The following is an 8,889-nucleotide window of genomic DNA, read 5'->3' as shown; positions in this document are numbered from 1 at the left end:
AATTTTCTTTTTCATATGCCATAGCTATGCATGACTGTACACTAGACAAATGCAGCCAAGGTGAATACATCTCAATTTTCAGTCAAGTAATGAATTAATGCATATGTTAATGAAACAATTTTATTTTATATAGCCTACTGACAACAGGAAACATGAACAAATGAGTAAAATGTAAATAAAAGTAACCATGGCAATAAATAAACAAGTCAACAACACATGAAAAAGCTTTATTCAAACATATTGTTCTATCAATCATGTATTTACAGGCAGTGACCCACATCTACTGCCATCTCAACACAGCTGAGCCAGTTCTGCAGCTTTATTCTGATGAAGACCACCGTGTCCACCTTCACCTGTCTCTACTGTCCATCACGTCCCTCATTCCTGCAGTCAGACTTTATATTTTTGTTATCCTTTTTTCCCACAAATCCCGCTGTCACCTGCTCCAGCACAAAAGCTCTGCATCGAATGCACAGAAATCAAGAATCAGAAAAGCTCTGTAACCGCTTCGTTTGAAATTACAATCATTAAAATAAACGAAACCTTAAGATTTAAAATAATTGTTTATGGTTTTCAGCTCACTGAGAGCCTTTGAATATTCTTTTAGAATATTTTCCTGTCTCTTATTAAATAGACATTTAATGGTCTTTAAGATGTATAAGGTTTATGTAAATGAACTTTGTGTTTACTGGAGCTATACAAATATACTGTAACGTTACTGTCTAGCATCTACACCTTCAGCAAATCAACAGTTTACTATACAGTAGCTCAAGAAATGCGTGCAACCGTGTTTTTGATCGATAATACTCACATTTGTAAACACCCGCATCGCTGATCTCCGTCACGTGATGACGTATCCTCTCGCGCGGGCTTCTGGGATAGAAAAGTGTCCATCGGATGAACCCTCAAGAATCTGGGCAGAAGCAGTAGGACATCCGGGAACTTCTCGACTACTCTTCTATGAATACTGAGGTTCCGGACATACTTATTCGCTCGCCTACTGCATTTTCCCTACTATATAGTAGAGAAGTAGGCGGTTTCAGACGCAGCCTCTGTGTAGACTGAAATGGTTTCTGGGTCAATTACATGCCTTGTAGTCCACCTAAAAACGGATACACATCCCCTAACAAAATCACTTTAAATAACAACACAGCAGAAACTCAATTTGGAAATGCATCGTAAATAAGCAGCTCTGAAAGAAAGTGGTATTCACAATTTGACAAAAAATGGTTTTCAAAATCAAATCGATGTGATTTTTTTTATAAAGGATTCGTAACATTGAATGAAGTGGATCAAACTTGCCAACGGTTCTGCCCAAGCTCAATGCATCAAAGCCATAATGTTGTGTAATGTGGAACAGTTTGTTTCTTTCCCTATAGGCCTGCTGCTAACATTCTCAATGTAGGTGGCTGGAACACACGCTGCACTTTACATAAAAGTGAGGGGGAGGTGACTAGGAGTGCAGCTCATTTAACTGTGTAGGTGACTCCATCAGTGAATACACTGTCACAAGGACAGCAGTATATTATTGAGATGCAGGAATGGATCTTCTAAAAGAAGGGAAGGATCTAGTGTATTCTAATCAAGTTGTTGACTAACTTGAGCTTGTTGTTCTTTAAAATCAAAAAGCTTAGAGACAACCAAAACAGAGATCGTGAAGACAGAATATGGTGATTTTCGTGACAGAACTTTGTAACTCTGACTGTTTGTGTTTCTACACTGAAAATGAACCTTTATTATGAATGCTGCTACGCTGGCATACATGTGAAAATAACAGTCTACTGTAGAGTTTATTCAAAGGTGAACTTTTAAAATATTCTTCTGAAGAGTGTCTTGGAGAATAGCTTGGCTGCAAATGTTGTGTAGTCTGCAGTGGCACAGAAGAACCCTTAGAAGGTCCATTCCTGCATCTTAATAATACAAGCTCCCCAAAGAACCTTTCAGTGAACAGTTCTTAAAAGAATGCTCAAAAAGCTTCAAACTAAATAAACTCCTTGATTTACCACTTTCTTAATGTTACTTGGGACTTAGGGATAGTTCACCCAAATGTGAATATTATATCATCATTTACTCACCCTCATGTCAGTTCAAAATGTTATTTTTTGTGTGAACTATCCTTTTAAGACTTTATTTTCTGCTGTGGTTCAGTTCATTGTTTATACTTGAAGTGACAACTTTTTTCTTAGTATGGAAAAGTACATGGGTTACAATTTATTTTGATAGTCCACTTTAGACATTCTACTAACTATAAGTAACTTTGCAACTACATGTCTACTAATTCTCATTAATGTGCAACTATATATCTACTAACTCTCAGAGTAGACTGTTAGGTTAGGTTTAGGGTTAGTAGAATACGTTGATATGTACTTGCAAAGCTTCTCATAGTATGTTGTGGACCCATCAAAATAAAGTGTTAGTAGATATTAAGTAGATAGTCTACTAATACTCTAATGACTGCTAGTTGGCATGTAGTTGTAAAGTTACTTACTGTTAGTAGAATGTCTAAAGTGGACTATCAAAATAAAGTGTTACCAATTGTTTGGATCTGCTCTGATTCAGCAAGAGCTACATTTTTATGAACTTTTAATGAAATAACACATGAGCAACTTTGAGACAAAGTAGTTAGCACAATGGGATGACTGTTTACTGCCGTTTGAACAAAAACAATTATTCTTTTTTTTAATGCAATCACAAGAGGTTTGGCTAAAAGAAACATAACCTCATACATAATTGAATAATTTTTGGCTTCTCATTGTGAACATATTAAAGTGTCTAGGACATTATTTTAATCATGTCTCACCATAGGATAGCTGCAAAAAACAATTTCCTGGCTGTCACCTGAAAGCAACGCTTTCATCAAAACCCAATCATTTTTGACACTTTAATCCTAAACTGAAATAAACCTCTGCAGCAGAGACACAGGGTACAACATGGCTAAAGGAACCCTTGAGGTAAAAGGTCTTCCTAATTTTATTTTCTCCCAAAACACCAAATAGCAACAAATATCACCACCGGACATCTCTAAACAACTGTTTGTCTCTATATAACTCGAAAGATTACCGCTGTATGTAGAATCCATTAATTGATCAGATGCTTTTTGAGACAAAAGACTTACGATTTGTGGTGAAAGGTAAAGTAAAGGCTAAAGGCAGAAAAGAAAAATTGACAGTAATGCAATCAATTGTTTCCCAAATGGGAGAATGTTTGTTTTGTTGGAAATAGAAAGTATAGTCACTTTGACTACTCCGTTGACAGTGGTAATTCATTTGTGAAATTTGCCTGTACGAAGATTGTAGCTCCATTAATCCCAATGTGATTAATTAACAAAAATGGCTTTAAAAAAAATGAATCTGTAAGATTCAAAGGAAAAGGTCTCTCTCGTGTCTATCAAATAACAACGTCCACTGGAAAATCAGACATCTGGAGTGAGCAGGCGCTCTCTAAATAAAATCTAGATTTTGATGCATTAGATGACATGCCAGGAATGAACGTTTCATTAATTTTGTATGAGATCTTTATGAGAAAATTTCCTCTCCATTACTTTTCCTCTTACACCTATAAAACATATGAAATTATGATAATATGTGTAGAAAAAATATTAATAAGGTGCTCATCATGATCCCCCATTATCTTGACCAAAGGGTATTTGGTAACACTTTACAATAAGGTTCCATTAATTAATATTAGTTAATGCACCAGCTGGCATCAACTAGCAAGGAGAAATAGGCATATGTAAATTTATTAATTGTTAATGTCAGTTAATAAAACTACAATTCCTTATTTTTTGTTAATGTAGCACGTCTAATGCTTTAAACATACTAGATACTAAAATCTCTGCCATTTAGCATTCAGACAAAGTGTTTTTCAGCATGAATTACTAACACAACAACAGAGTTTGTCTTGACATGTTTGTGTGAACCTCTGGGAGACACAGCATATGGACTTTCTCCAACACAGCTGGATAGGGAAGACTACATGCAGAGCTGCTAATGTTTTGCCTGCTAATGCAATGCTTAGCATGCTAATCCACATGCTAAGGGATATTCCCTTGCAGCGGTGTTAAAATAGCAAGAGATGCAGAACCCAGAACCGTCAATAAAAATATTTTCATAATTTCAAGAAAATTATTACTTAAAGATTATTACTTAAGATTATTACTTAAAGGAATAACCCAAAAATTCAAATTTGAGATATATAAATCCATCCTCTGGTTTCCTCTCACGTCAAAATCCACAGTATATCTCTTTAGAACTGTTGTGGTCTGTTTTTGCTTTAAATGGTGCTTGATCTGTAGATATTTCTCTCCTGATTCAGATGAGGTAACTTTTTCACTGAAGAAACCAATATTATGCCGGAAACAACAATTTAAGGTTAAAAACTAATGATGAATTAATTACAAACATTCAGCTTTTCACTTCAGAAGACATTAATTGATCAACTGGAGTCATGTGGATTACTTGTGCTGTTTTTATCAACTGTTTGGACTCTCATTCCGATGGCACCCATTGTATTTAATTAAATGTTACATTTCACCAAAATGGTGAAGTAACAAACTCATCTACATCTTGGCAGCCTGAGGGTGAGTACATGAGTACATTTATAAGCAAAATTTGATTTTGGGGTGAACTATTCTTTTAAATTTTAAGAAATTTGTTAGACTTTGGTCAGAATAGAGCCATGTTTAATTTTTAAATTAAATTAAATTAAGGAACGAAAACATGGTTGTGTTGACTGGAAGTATGGTGCATTCAATGGATTGTAATGTCTAAGAACTACTCAACTGACGAGATGTCTTTTGGAAGAATATTTTTAAAAGTTGTGAAAAGTGTGTGATCTAGGACCTTTACACAGTGCACACCACTGTAATGACTATTCATCTTTCAATATCAGTTTTGTTTTCATTCATGTTAAATTCAATATGGCGTCTAACCTGTCTAAGGCCTATACTCAGGACCACCAAAAATATTTAATTCCCTGTGAAAACTGCTTTAAGCAACAGCATGTTATCCAAGAAGATTACACATCCACATATATGGTACTCAGTAAGCCTGAGGTTCATAACTGCTGTAAATTTAATAACTGTCATTACAGATATTTCATAAAAGTGACAGCCAACAATATCTGCACTCCAAACTCAAAAAGAGCGAAGAAAAGACCTGCTTCACTGCCAAAGCTTCATATTAATTAACTGCTGTGCTGCTTGATCTTCTCCAATTTCTCACATGCCGTCTGGCCCGAGAAACCTGCCCCATATATCCAGTTCCAGTTCCATGCTAGTCTCACAAGGTCAACCAACTTAACTCCTCATATGATGAAACTGCCAGGACCTGCCTGTTCCCATCAGATTGTTTCAGATCAGACTGTAGATTGCAAAGGCACAGCTCTACAACAGTGCAGCACCCTTTGAACACAGCACTGCTGAATTTCATTCAGATTTCACACATAAATTTCACAAATTCAGGACAACAAACATACTCCCTTTATGCTACAAAGATTTTTTTGCCAAAAAAAACAAAAAAAACTCTCATTTATACTATAATACACTATTTGTCTAGCAATCATGTACAAACTAAGCAGCCGCTAGACATATTTTAAACCTTTTAAAACACAAAAATATCATAAATCAGTGAAACGGTCAAAGACATCCATCAAGCAAATGTAGGAAAACAACTGGAAAACAGCACAGACTTTTTGCTATGAATGGTGCTTATTGGTGCTGATTTTTCTCAAAGTCTCCTCTCAAAAAATAGTATCCCTGTTTCAGTTTGTTGGTGAATAGCAACATTATCGAGTGCAGTTTGTTTGCTGATTATTAAGTATCTTGATACTGTCTTATTTACTAACTTAGTGCTCTGAACAAATGTGAATAGATTCAGACCATTTTACAAACCTGTTTGGCCAGCTGACTGAAAAAAAACGACTCAAAACGATTAATTCACAAATGATTGGCAGCTCTTGGTTAGTCGACAGAAATATGGGATGCACACAATAGCCTAACTGAACTATTCACAGGGAAAATGTTTCTCGGGTCAGTCAAAGCATTCTTATACAGCCATACAGCTGCAGGCACCACTGTAACATTGCCACTGTAACATTGTTTTTGTGAATGGTAGTGAAGCCAAAGCCACTGGAAGGAAAGCCTCTCACCTTAAGACAAAAAAGCATAATGACTAATGTTAACACTGCCACTTTGGTGGTGAGCAGGGAAGGAGACCAATGGATGTCAATGGAGGATGAGCTTCACTTGAATGAATAAATAGCTTTTGTGAGGAAACAGCTTACCATTTAGTGAATTGACCATCTATAGGCTTCTTCAACATGTTTTACATTAAACAATAGTTTTGGATTGAAATACCAAGTTCTTTCATGAAAGTCTAGATGGCGCAGGCTGATGGGTTTATAATGTGACTGATGATATTCACAGTGTTAACCGACTTCGCACTATCTGATTGGTTCATTTTGAATACGCAGCCAATGAGCTTACTACTTTACATTTAAATGGCTGGTTAGCATCCACTTGAGCAGTTTGCTGCACGCTTTCAGAGCTCCTCTGAAACCCTCCACTTTCCCCAGTTCTACCTGTGTAGATCTGCTATGGGTTAGTTAATGCGATTTGTGCCGCAGCAGTATGTCTTAAATACTCACAGCACCATATCACCATATGCACTTGCTTGCAGTAGCAGCAACAATAATCTACAACTACAGCAATAACCATCAGGAGCTGCAATTCAGCAGCAGCGTAGCAGATCTATTCTGCCAAGACCAAATACATTAACATTGTCATATCCATTATCATGCTAAAACCTTGTCATGATAGAACTATTTTTAGAGTTTAGACCAAAAAATTGTGTTTTATATAGAGAAGCCACAGACTTTTTACAACAGGTAGGATTCCATTTACGGCACTTGTCATTAATTACTATGATATCTGTAAACAGCGGTTGACTGTTGCATAACTCTGACTGAAATTCAATGACGTCAAAGCTGTAACATGATTGGTTATCAAGGCACGCATGATCCAAGCTGACAGCTATGTTTTCCCCAGTGGTAAGTACTACAGACTCTTGTATTTCCCAGTAATAGAATCTCTGGTGAAGCGATGCAATTGACGCATAATGACAACATAACGGATATAATATGTCCAGATAAAATTCCTACTACACACATTCATTATAGAACATATTTTTGAATGGTTGCTAAGTAATTGTTTATTAGAAAAAACAGGTTTACAGTACAGGTTTTATTTGCTGTTTGTTTAAATGTGTTTCAAGTAAATAGCCTTATGAGAGTAAAGCTGGAGCGAAAATTTATCAAATTTATGTTGTAAAAGCACTAGGATTTCTGTCCTGCAGCAACCTCTTAATCAACATTTGAGAGAAATGTACAGAAGTCCTCAATCAAAATTTAATTGCACCACCACCAAATAGTTTAAAAGGATTTTTACAGCATCTTGTTTGTGTGGGTGGTCCTCAAAGCCCACATAGTTGCTGTTTCTGGAATTATTGGTCACACTGTGGAATGTGTCGGATACACAAGTTCAGTAAGTAGAGTATGTACAGTAGGCCTATCTTCCATTCAAATCTTGAGCAGCACTATCAATGAGAACTGTAAGTGAGAGGACTGATATTTATACATTGAGTGTCTGACAGGTTTTGTTCTATATAGATTTTTAACATAAAAATTATTAGGCAGGTCAATTTTAGATTATTTGTGCATATAAGCATCAGTACGATTTCTTTTTTATAATGACAATTAATTAAATTATTTAAATATCTTTAATGGGAAAAGACTTAATTTATGCAAGCTGAACTCGTTGAAAAGTTGGTCAATGTAATTTCATGTGACAATATCCGTTCCCATTTTTAAAGTGTGTTGTAATTAGTCAGCCATTTATATGCTTGACTATGCATGTCATTGCTTCTGAGGACTGAATCGGTGTGTTTTAAAATTGACTTGTCAGTAGAAGCCACGGGGTCCACTCAACGAAGTGAATTTAAAAGTGTTCTTCTAGTCGTACTGAGCTTGACTGAAAAACAACCCTTCATGAATTTATAACAGATCATTATTTCAGGCATGTTCATAAAATTCTGTGCCACATGCTGTAAATGGGGTGTTTCCATCAATCTGGCAATTATTAGGCACTTGCAAGAATATGCTACTCCAGTTACTTTATGTCACATTATGTTTTTGATATGTTTTTGTTGTCAGATTTCAAATATTTGCCAGCATAAAATTAACCTATCATGTAAAAATAGCTTTAAATAGTAGATTTAAACTAATAGTAAACAAATCAAATGGCTATCTGTCGACATGCTAACATTTTGGCTTGACATTGACATATATTTAAAAATATATTTAGTTGCTGTTATCATGTTCTACCTCCCATTTCATATTATTTCCACTACAACATGTCTCAGGTGAATGCAAGTTTTGTGAAAGAATGCAAAGGCATTTAAATATATTTTTCCTCCCATCTCATTTTTCCCAATTACTATATTTTTAGTGGTGACAAAATTTGTATTTTATTCTTAAAATATGTCTGTTTTGTTTTGCTGTTTATTCCTATATAAAATAATAAAACAACACAGAAACCATGATGTTTAACTCTTGATACATGGTCACAGGATTTATGAAATTCCAAACTTCCAAACTTATAAAATGAATAGAAAATAACAGCTTATTTAACAGGGTGGCAATTGCTGGCAACAAGCTGTGTCAGTTTAGCACTCACACTTGGTGAAGGGATAACTGTCACCGTCCCATATACGGGACACCTAACTTTACTTCAATATATTACCATTAAATCCTAATCTAATCATGACAAACTATATATCATTGGAAAGGTCCAAGACTCCTAAATACATATTTTACCATTGTTCGTTGTTAAAT

This window comes from Barbus barbus (genome assembly GCF_936440315.1).
Source record: "Barbus barbus genome assembly, chromosome: 43".
In the NCBI taxonomy this organism is placed as follows: domain Eukaryota; kingdom Metazoa; phylum Chordata; class Actinopteri; order Cypriniformes; family Cyprinidae; genus Barbus; species Barbus barbus.
The sequence above is the reverse complement of the archived record's forward strand: the minus strand, read 5'-3'. Positions refer to the sequence as shown.